At 38.0% G+C, this 10849-nt stretch overlaps 1 pseudogene; it reads right to left on the bottom strand.

Moving 5' to 3' along the window:
• Positions 1 to 1120: 1120 nt before the first annotated feature.
• LOC103590189 lies at positions 1121 to 10201 on the bottom strand (annotated as a pseudogene).
• Between the last annotated feature and the right edge of the window lie 648 nt (positions 10202 to 10849).

Here is a 10849-nt window from a genome sequence, read left to right as displayed (position 1 = left end):
GCAACACTGAGGGTTGCGATCCGTTGCCGGACACGGAACAAAAAGACAAAAAAAAAAAAAACTTCTGGCATGTGGATGGCACTCTTGCCTAATTCCCAGTGATGGTTGCTGATTATTTTCTTACTTTAGCTGTTGGAATGGAAATCTGTAGAGGAAGTGAAGTTAAGCACATAAACTCAAAATGTTTGGGCCAAAAGTCTTTAAGGTGACTTCTTGGGGAGGCACTTGTTCCTGTCTGTCAGTGTCCTGGTGTCCTACTTGTGGGAGGTTGGGGGAAGGGAAAGAGTAGTTTTTGATTTGAGTGTGTGTCCCTGAGGCATTTTTCTCCCCAGGGAAATTACCTGATTATTTATTTTCTGCAATAAGTGCTATAATATATAATTTATATATTTAATAATATATTAAATATGTATATTATGTATTAGAATAATATGAAATTTATGAAAACTAACAAATATTTTCTGAAACTTAAAGTTCATTCATTGATGTTTAATTGTGAACCTTTTATAAATGTTTCTTACCTAAGTCATTGTTTTCCACTTAACCAAAAATTTGTCTCCAGTGTGCTTCTTTTGGTACTACTTTCTTTTTGTTATGAAATAAATATCAGGTTTTTATACCAAAGTCAGAAGAAATTTTCATTCCTCAGAACTTTCTTGATAGAAAGATCCCCAAATTCGTTGAACCCTTGGAAGATTTCTCAATGGGCATATTAAAACAAAGAGCACGAAAAGACAACAANCAATTTCTACTGCTAAAAAGCAGCCACACATTTGTACCTTTAGAATACTAGGTGTAAAGCAACCACGACCTCACAGCAAAAGGCTAGTCCATGCTCTCAGTATGGATTTGAGGTTATTCAGAGGAAGATGCAAATTGTTTTCTTACACATAGTTCTAGGCATGAAATCTACCATTGGGCACATATATATTGTGTTTTGGGAGAGACAATATCAGAAATTGTCAATAGGAAGAAACACCAGACACTGCATTTAGTATCCTAAAGGTGTGCTTCAAGTAGTACAACAATGATTCTGATGAAGCCAACTGCTTACACACTTTACAGATACACACATCGGTTACAGTGGTTTTAAAAAAGCAAATTTGCAACTACAGAGAAGTTAATGTGATGCATTTTCAGCAATATCATTACCACTGACTCTGCTCAGTCTGTGCATCAGGTGCAGTTGCTTTCTATGCTGATATGGCTCCTCTGTGCTGATTCTCCTTAAACCAAAACATACTGGGGCCTTAAGTAAAGATGAAATTGTCCAAGGAATTATTTGTCTATCAGCTTCCATTAATCTCTTCTGTGCTTATTTTCTGGGAAAACGTCTGGGGGAAGATTTACTAATCTCACCTAAAGTTTTGTAAGGAATCAACGCAAGTCAGCATAATTCTGGCTTGATGAATCCATTTTTCTTTCCTTCTGGGTCTCTTTTGCTTTCCAGATTCTAGGAGTAGATTAAATCCAATGACAGCCAGTAGCCCAAGATCAGCAAGAAACAAGTATGTAAAGATCATTTCTTCATCTAAGGATTTCTCTGTTTCATCAATTGCAAATGTTTGATCAAAGATAGTATCTTGGAATACATTGTCATTCAAGTCTTTGAATTCAGATTCAGGCTTAGATCAAAAAGTCATCAACACATGGTGTCTCAAGGAGGAATGAAGGCGGACTCAAAAGTTGCCTGTCTCTGGAGTGGCATTACAGCATTTGGAAGAAGAGCTGAGATATTCTGGATATAAAACTGGGAATATTGAGGATAATGGAATGAGGCATCTAGGAATCTAACATCTAAGGACTTAACAACAAAATCTTTTTGTTGTTAAGAATGTGGTTTGCTTCTTCCTTTTATAGATAGGGTAGTTCTATCTGCACTTGGTGTGGTTTCAGGCTCACCAGATACATCTTCTTCCACCTGCCAAATCTGTGGCTTAATATTTTTTCACTTCCTTCCAGCTTTCTTATTTTCAGTTTTTAAATATTCAACTGGTTCTTCATCTTCTCTAAGATTGAAAGCCACTAGTAATTAACTTCTAATTCCTCCCATCTGAACATGAGGGTGATGGGCAAGATAAGCAGGAACTAAAGAAGATGAGGGAGCAGCCTCATTTTGTGTCCAGCTGAACCTGCCAAATCTGTGGCTTAATATTTTTTCACTTCCTTCCAGCTTTCTTATTTTCAGTTTTTAAATATTCAACTGGTTCTTCATCTTCTCTAAGATTGAAAGCCACTAGTAATTAACTTCTAATTCCTCCCATCTGAACATGAGGGTGATGGGCAAGATAAGCAGGAACTAAAGAAGATGAGGGAGCAGCCTCATTTTGTGTCCAGCTGAATGCCCAGTCCCTGCCCTGGTTTCTCGTGGGACTTAGGCAGTGGTGGTACTTTCAGGCTTTATCTAGACTCTGGTTGGAAGGTCCACACTGTGGTTATGATTCTCTGTATAAGAAGTTTAACTATAATCAATTTGGAAAAAATAAAAATCAAGAGCTTTGGAACTCTACTGGTCTCTTGTTGCCTATAGGCCAAATCATTTATGTTATATCAGTTTTGTTCTGGTGGAGTTTTAAATCATATTTCTTCACTCTGCTATCCCCAAAGTTTTTTTATTAAGTTCTAATATGGAGTTGAGGTAAGGCAGACTGTGGGGTTCCTACTATCTGTAACAAACTGCAATGATTATTATTTTCTTTCTTTTTAAAAATTTTATGCATTCTTGTTAAACATTTACGTTGTTTCAACTTTTTTTTGAATTGAAGCTTAATTGACTATACATATTTTGGAGGTACAGCACTGACTATCAGTATTTTCAAAATGTTAATATTTAATTTATTATGTACCTTTTTATCATAGCATTTTTATTCTTTGGGCTTTGCTCAGGGAGTTGGTACCCTTACTCTGGGTCTTTATATTGTGGCCACTGAAATACAAACTACCAAGGTCAATTATCCTCAGAGCTCTTGGGAGCACAGACTGAATTCTATGTGGAGATCTTAGCATACAGATGGCACTAATTTAGTCCTTGCTATAGACACATTGATTCCTGGCCTTAAAGTCAGTGGAACCAAGTTTTACTTTCGCTAAGTCCATCTCCCTCAAATTTAGATTAAGTATCTCCAGAAAAAATAGGAGGCTGTAAATACTATGTTGACTTTTAACATAACATTAATTCAAACCAAGGAGAGAGACACTGATACTGGGTCATACCCACAAAATTAAAACCAGGACATTCTTCCATTTCTTTGTAAACTGCAAACCACTAGTTTAAAAACCAGGCTAAAGTTCCAAAACCTTGGAAAGAGTCTTGCAGGGGTAAAGCCTGGTTGAATTCCATGGGTACTCAGTGAATTATTTCCTTACCTCCAAAGTAATTTCCCAGTCTCTAGGATGACCCCTTATGGTGGGATCTAGATTGAACTCACTCCTCTGAATTCAGGCTGCTTGGCTGGGGTTTTTTAAGCCATGTAGTTTGGTCCATATCTCCCTAGCCTCTTGCTGGTGTCCTCAATCCTACACATGGACTCAGAACTATTGTCAGCTTCCTTCTGGTACACATCTTTGCCAGATATTCTCCATTTGATTTTTGAGATCTATTCTTTAGCCTTCTCTACCCTCCTCTGTGCTCTAACAGGCTGACCTATATGGACCGCATTTTCTGGCCTTCTTAGCTCTCCAGATTCCCATTGCGTTTGACTGATGGGAGGCCCAGGTAGAAGAAGAGAGATGCTGGGGTACTAATCTCCCAGACTCACTCTTGGTTGGCTATCTCTTGGTAGTGGCTGTGTTCTATTACCGTAGACCATGTCTCCTGTGCAACAGCCTTTTCCTACTGCTGCAGATCTCCCTGGGCTCCAGTAACAGCTCCAGCTCCCTCCCTGTGCTAGGCTGAATAATGGTCTCTAACCATATCAACATTCTAATCCCTGAAATCCATGAATATTACCTTATATGGACACGAGGTTTTTGCAAATGTGATTAAGCTAAGGATCTTAAGATGAAGAGTTTATCCTAAATTATCTAGGTAGGTCCTAAAAGTCATTACAAGTATCCTATCCTAAAACATGGGAGCTAGGGGTCATTTGATTACACATAGAGAAGAAAAAAGTAATTTGATGTAAGCAGAGTTAGAGAGAGAAAATGCTCCACTGCTGGCTTTGAAGATGAAGGAAGGAACCATGAGCCTAGGAATGCAAGTAATGCAGCTTTAGATGCTGGAAAAGGCCAGGAAGTGGATTCTCTCCTGTGTCTTGTCAGGCTGAATCACTGATCCCTCTGCCCCATCCTGTGCAGGTCGTGAATCAGGTAGTTGGAAAAAGATTCTGGCAGCTTTAGGCACAAGAGACATACTTTATTCCAGACATGAGCTCTGCCAGCCAGCGGTTCAGAGCCATTGGCTTTTATATTCTCAGTACACAAGAGTGGCAATAAGCCAAAGATTACATAAGCACACAGGCACAGTTACACTACTCTTTATAACCTGTTCACAGTGAACACGCTGAAATGTGCTGAATCATGTCCTGCCTGATAGGAGGTGAGGGAACCTGATTAAACTGTTTCTATTTTCCTTACATGCATCCAGTGGAAGAAAACCCCAGAAGACACCTTAGTTTTAGCCCCATAAAACTCACTTTGGACTTCTCACCTCCAGAACTGTAGAGAAAAACATTCTACTGTCTTAAGCAACCAAATTTGTGACAAGATTTTCCAGCAGAAATGGGAAACTAATGCACTCTTCTTGCCCTTTCAAGCCTGGTGGAAATTGTTCCTGCTGTTGCTGGCTGCAGGTTTCTTCACCACTCCTTGTTGGTCTCCTTTAATCGCTACCCCCCGCCCCCCACCCCCAGACCTGTATAAGACCCTGACTGATCCACCTCCCTTTCTCTGCCAAGGCCAGGAAAATTATGGCCTTATGGCCAAAAGTTCTCATTTAACTTTCAATGAGTTCCATAAGAGCAAAGAACAATGGGTTTTGTTTAGTTGTACCTGTTTTTATCAATGGATAATTAGTATAGGAATATTGTCAATGTATTTGGGAAAAGTGCCACTGGAGCAAGGAACAAAAAGATCTTTAAACACTGTCATTTACATTCATGCAAATATGCCATATAATCCACACTACACATGATCTCACTAAATTTTACATAGTCTTTATGTTGTCCAATAAAAGTTTACTTTTTTAACCATAATATGACAATGAAATAATTCAATATTGAAAGAATTTATTTTTACAATGTTTCAAATACTGTATGTACTTTTGAATACAGGCTTTCCCAAACTATTTTCTTCTTTGTTGTTGTCTTGTAAGTAACCAGTCTGGAAACTGAAGATTGTCAGGTGACATTACACATAATACACACACACTCACATGCAAACACACCTGCACTCACACATGCACACGCACACATGTACACACTAACACATACGCTCACAAACAAGGTCTAAGAGTTTATCTTGTGGTATTTTAGTCCCACTAAAGAAATTCAGTTTGTTTATGGTTTTGCAACTTGTGTTTTTAAAACATAAATATATTAAATGATGTTAAGCTGAGGTTCGGAATTAGTCTGTAATCTGGATAGCTTCTATCCTTATGCCTATAAAACATAACAAAATGCATTATCCTCTGTAGGATTGATTTAATAGTTTTTTATAGATATGAACCAAGCAATTATTTCCAAACCCCAGCTATTGTAATGTTTCTAGTTGTTGTTACTGCTATAAAAAGTATTCTGTACAGAGTGCTGGGCACTGAGCAGGTATCTTAAGCACACATTATCCTAAAACTCTAAGCTTTAATCTTTTGCTGTAGCTCTTCTGTTCTGAACTGAAAAAAAAGGTTTGCTAAGAGAAACTAAAAATCAGCAGACAAAACTTTGAAAGTGTACGAAAGGGTATTTTAGATATGTTCAGTGAAATACTTATCTATCATTCCTTTTACTTATGGGGTTCTTGATTGATTGATTTTCTATTCCTCCAAATAACAATGTTTCCACTCCTTACATTAGCAGTTGCTTTCCACCCAACTACTCTTCTTGAGCATATTTTCCTTCCTTTGGAGCAGTTAAACCCATGAGGACTGTTACCTGCTATATCTATAGAAGAAGACTTGAAAGTGCTTAACATATAGCACAGATGCAAAAACAAAGAAACAAACAAACAAAAAAACCCCCACAAAAAACCATATTCCTTAAATGAATCATGGTGAGATCAGCTTTGGCCTGTAGATGGCCAAATTGATTGTGTCACAGTTTATTTTGGTGACAGATATCATTATAATACTACATATTTTCTCTGAAAAGAAATTCACTGGGGGGAAAAATAGTACCTTAGTTTGCTGGGCTAGTAAATATGTCCCAGATGGAGTTCATCATCAAAGTAGATTTGGACTCAAGGCAATGCACTTTCCATCCAGAGAAGTTCCATCGTTCAGAGGCCAGGGATAAGTGCTTGTTTCCACTGATGCTTTACTTTAAACAATTTAAAAGCATGCTATAACTCCCACCCCCTGTACTCTCAAAGTGAGATCAAGGATTAAAGAGCTCCAAGAGTTTCCAATCTCAGTGGAAAATTGGCTGTCACATGGAACGAGATATATACTAACTGATTTTGCCATGCAATTGGGTTCTTAATGAAAGCAGCATAAAACAAAACTGCACCTCTCTGTATTTCATTTGTGCATCTCGTACCTGGAATAAAACGTAACTGCTGTAAATCTTTAAGTTGGGTTCAATAAAGCAATAATACTGTACTGTGCAAACTGACCATTTAGCTTAACGACTGATTTGTTACACCATTAACTTGTCTCCTGCCTTGTCTTAGGGCTCTTTGCTAACCAAGTGGTTGTTAACTACTGTAATGAACAGATTCATCCAAGGAGAAAAACACCTTAAACTTGAAAGTTAGTGATATCATTGACTGACATGTTAAAGGTGGCTACGGAATAATGCATAGATTTTAAAGTTATTAATGTTTAATTGTGGAGGCATTGTAGGAGCTCAAAAAATTGTTCTAGAATGAAATCAAAGAAAAGGCATGTAGAATGTTAAGGCTTTTCAATTTGCACATTACATGTTAGATTTCATATCTCCTATTTAAAAAATCTCTGTAGTAAAATTACAGAGATTTTTGGAAATGTAGTATTATTATTATTACGAATAGCAGCCATGGCATTTATTTTCTCTTTTTGACCAGTGTAGTCTCTGATATAAAAATATCTCTTATATCTTCTGAAGAAATACATGAAGCCATGGAGATGGTCAATTCAGAATTAGAATAAGCTGAGGGGCAGGTGCAGTATCTTCTAACACACCTGGGCACACTGGAAAGAGAATGGATGACTTGAAGCCAGTCCTTATAACTGGATGACGGAATGGATATGCTTTCTAGCCATGGGTAATCCAGCCTAGAATTCACACCAGAGATAATATTTCTATGTCTTTATGTAGTACAATTGCATCAACTTCTAGAGAAATGTAATCCAAACCCTCCATTCTACAGAAGAAACTCCAATGTGTTCTATCTCGAGTTTTTGTAATATACAAGGGCCTTTTTCTCTTTCAAAGAAAATTCATCTCTGTATTCTTTTAGAAAATATGCTATCTGGCAGATTTTGATATGTGATTTGCCAAGATTAGCATATTCTTTCAAAAACATATTAAATTCATAAAAAATGAAGCTTCAAAAAGTTGGAGAAAAATGTTCACAAATATTTATATAATTCTGGCGTGGGGGGTGTTCTTGAAAAGCTTTCTCAGTATGGCACCAAAGGCAGATTTCACAATTAAAATATTCAATCAATTCTACTTCGTAAACATCAAAAACAAATTTCTGAATGCACATCCACAATAAAGTTGAAAGGCTAACTAGGAACTGGATAGCAATATTTCTATACAACAGGATAAATGTTAATATGCTAAATGTAATACACATTCTTATAAATAAATAAGGAGAATTGGAAATAACCTAGATATGTAACAATAGAGGACTGATAAAATATGTTGTGGGTATCCATAAAACAAAATAAAAACAGTCATTAAAAATATAGTTCCATATGGGACATGAGAAGATATTAACAATACTGCTAAATGAGAAAGGCAGTTACTTAGTAGGCTGTACAATATGATAAATATTCTTATTTATTTATTTATTTATTTTGTCTTTTTCCGTGTCCGGCAACGGATCGCAACCCTCAGTGTTTGAGAAAGGCAGTTACTTAGTAGGCTGTACAATATGATAAATATTCTTATTTATTTATTTATTTATTTTGTCTTTTTCCGTGTCCGGCAACGGATCGCAACCCTCAGTGTTGCCCCCGTACCAGACCGGGGACCGGCAACGGGATCGCAACCCTTGGTGTTGCTCCCGTGCCTCGCTCAGCCAGTGAGCGGGAACTGGTCCGTATGTGGGATCCTAACCCTCGGACGGGAGCACCACCATGCTTCCCAAGCGGTGCACTATCCAGTGTGCCACCGGGCCGGCCCCTAAATATTCTTATTTTTACTTAAAGTTAAATGACTAGGACAACAGTCTCGAAGGCTAAATAATAAAGTATTATAATCATCTCTGGTAATATCTTAGGTGATTTAAAAATGTTCTAATTTATCTAAAATGAATATTTATTACTTATGTAAAACTAAAAAGAATTACATCAAATTCTATTATATATACTATGTATATATCACGAGTGTTGCTGCTGCTTGTTTTTCTTTCATTTTTCTTTTATTTTTGATGAATTATCATCAAAGATCTTTTCATGTAGATGCCTTTGGAAACCACATCAAATCTTCCAGATCCCTGCGGGCATAAGTTGATATTTAAAGTTTCTGTGGATGGGTTATATGACATTCTAATATGTGAAATTCTGCCATCATAGAGTTTACAGATCAGAGAGAAAATGAGACAGCTACCACTTGTTATCTGTGCACCACAGAGGACCACGACCCAGAAATAATGCTGGCCATACACTACCATTGCTCACACTGGGTAATAAAACTCTTTGGCCATAAAATCCCTGCTCCTGCCATGGCTGTGCTTGTAGAGCTCTATGCCAGGAGCATAGTTAGGGAAATGATTACCAGAAACAATCATATAAAAAAGGGGTTCCCACAGTTTGACTACTTTATCTATGTGTCTCATTGTGATCTATCAATGACGTTCTAACTAGGTATTGAATGGGCCAATTCTTGCTCTTATGTGTCTTTCTCTATTTTTTTTTTTCTTCCCATGGAGGAAGTATGGCATTATGTGTAATTAAACTATTAGTGTGGGCTTCTAAACCTGTGTTCATCCTGATACTGCCACTAACTAATGTGTAACATTGGACAAATCACTTAACTTTTTTTTTGTTATTTGGTTTCCACATGCGTAAAATGAAATTGATACTATTACACACCTCCTAGGGTTGAGAGGAGTAAATGGGATAATATGTGTAAAGATTTAAGACAGTGACTGGCCCATAATAAGTACTCAATGAACATTAGCTATTGTTATCACTATAGCATTCATAACCTGTTGAAAATGTCCCAAGTTTAGGGAATATCCTTGGCCATTGTAATATTTTCATGAGTAGCTGAAAGATTCACTGGTTCACTCACATCCTTGGAGTTCTAACTATGTGCTAGCCACTGACGTTTAATCTTTTCAACATCCCTAGGAGTTGATATTGTTTTCTATTTTCCAGATGAGGACATCAAGTCTAATCAAGACCTGTTTTTTGTTATTGTTGTTGTTGTTTTTGGCAGCTGGCCAGTACAGGGATCCAAACCCTTGACCCTAATGTTGCCACACCATGCTCTAACCAGTTGAGCCAATCAGCCAGTCCTAAGACATGTTCTTTTCCAATCCCTCCGTACTCCCTTCCTCTACACATCCTGTCTGGCTTCCTGTTACAGCATCCCCCAGAATTTATAGCTGGGTTCTTCTAGCAATCCTCCTGGCCATCTCCCCACCATCAGATGTGGTACTGTTCAGGGGGGATTTGAAGAGCCTTGAGTAAGTAGCACATAATAAGAAGTGCTGGTGGCTCTGCTCTGGCCTTTCACCAACGTTCTATTAAGCAGTTTTTGCTCCATCTTGGTGAACAAGTCCTGTTTAGAACTTCATTCGCTCTTGATTTTGGGTACTGCCTTTGTTCAATCATCTCAGGACAGGAGTCTTGCTGAATTCCAGTTCCTGCTTCCTGCTGCCATCCCACATCCATCTAGACAGCCTGCCTGAACCTCTGCCCTCTGTCTGCCTGTGCTCTCTCCTGCACCCCCATCTCTGCCCTGTCCACTGTAGGCCATTAATGGACAATACCCACCTGCTTACTTGAGCCTCTGCCTAATGGTTGTTGGCTCCTTCGGTGTGCCACTAGCCAAGACAGATTTTGTCCCTGCTGGAGTATCATAGGATCAACAGCATGCTCTCTATATTAGCTCTGTCAGGCCTATGGGTCCTTCCAAATCTGTCCATCTTGCCAAAAACAAAGCTACAGTTCTAGGATCTGTAGTCTGTTCATCTGAGGCCTCTTAACTCCTTTAGTGGCCATTAACGCCAGTCAATAAATGAATTTCTCATCCCCATCCTGTGAGGACAGATGTGGGTTCCACCATGGACCTGACTTACAATCACCACAGAAGTGTTTTCACATCTGCTCATGTGGGGAGACGGGCATCTGGGAATTTATCCATATGGAAGATACTTCTTGCTTTCGAATGGAGGAAAAAGTTCAAATGGCCACTTCAACTCATGCTCAAAAAAAGCCAAAATGAGCATGGTTCACTTTGAAATAATAAAATTATTTATAAATTGTATTGACTTCTCCAACCTTTAATATTTAAATATTTTCCATCAGTTGTCAAGAGAT

The sequence above is a fragment of the Galeopterus variegatus genome, unplaced genomic scaffold (genome assembly GCF_000696425.1).
Source record: "Galeopterus variegatus unplaced genomic scaffold, G_variegatus-3.0.2 Scaffold777, whole genome shotgun sequence".
In the NCBI taxonomy this organism is placed as follows: domain Eukaryota; kingdom Metazoa; phylum Chordata; class Mammalia; order Dermoptera; family Cynocephalidae; genus Galeopterus; species Galeopterus variegatus.
The sequence above is the reverse complement of the archived record's forward strand: the minus strand, read 5'-3'. Positions and strand labels throughout refer to the sequence as shown.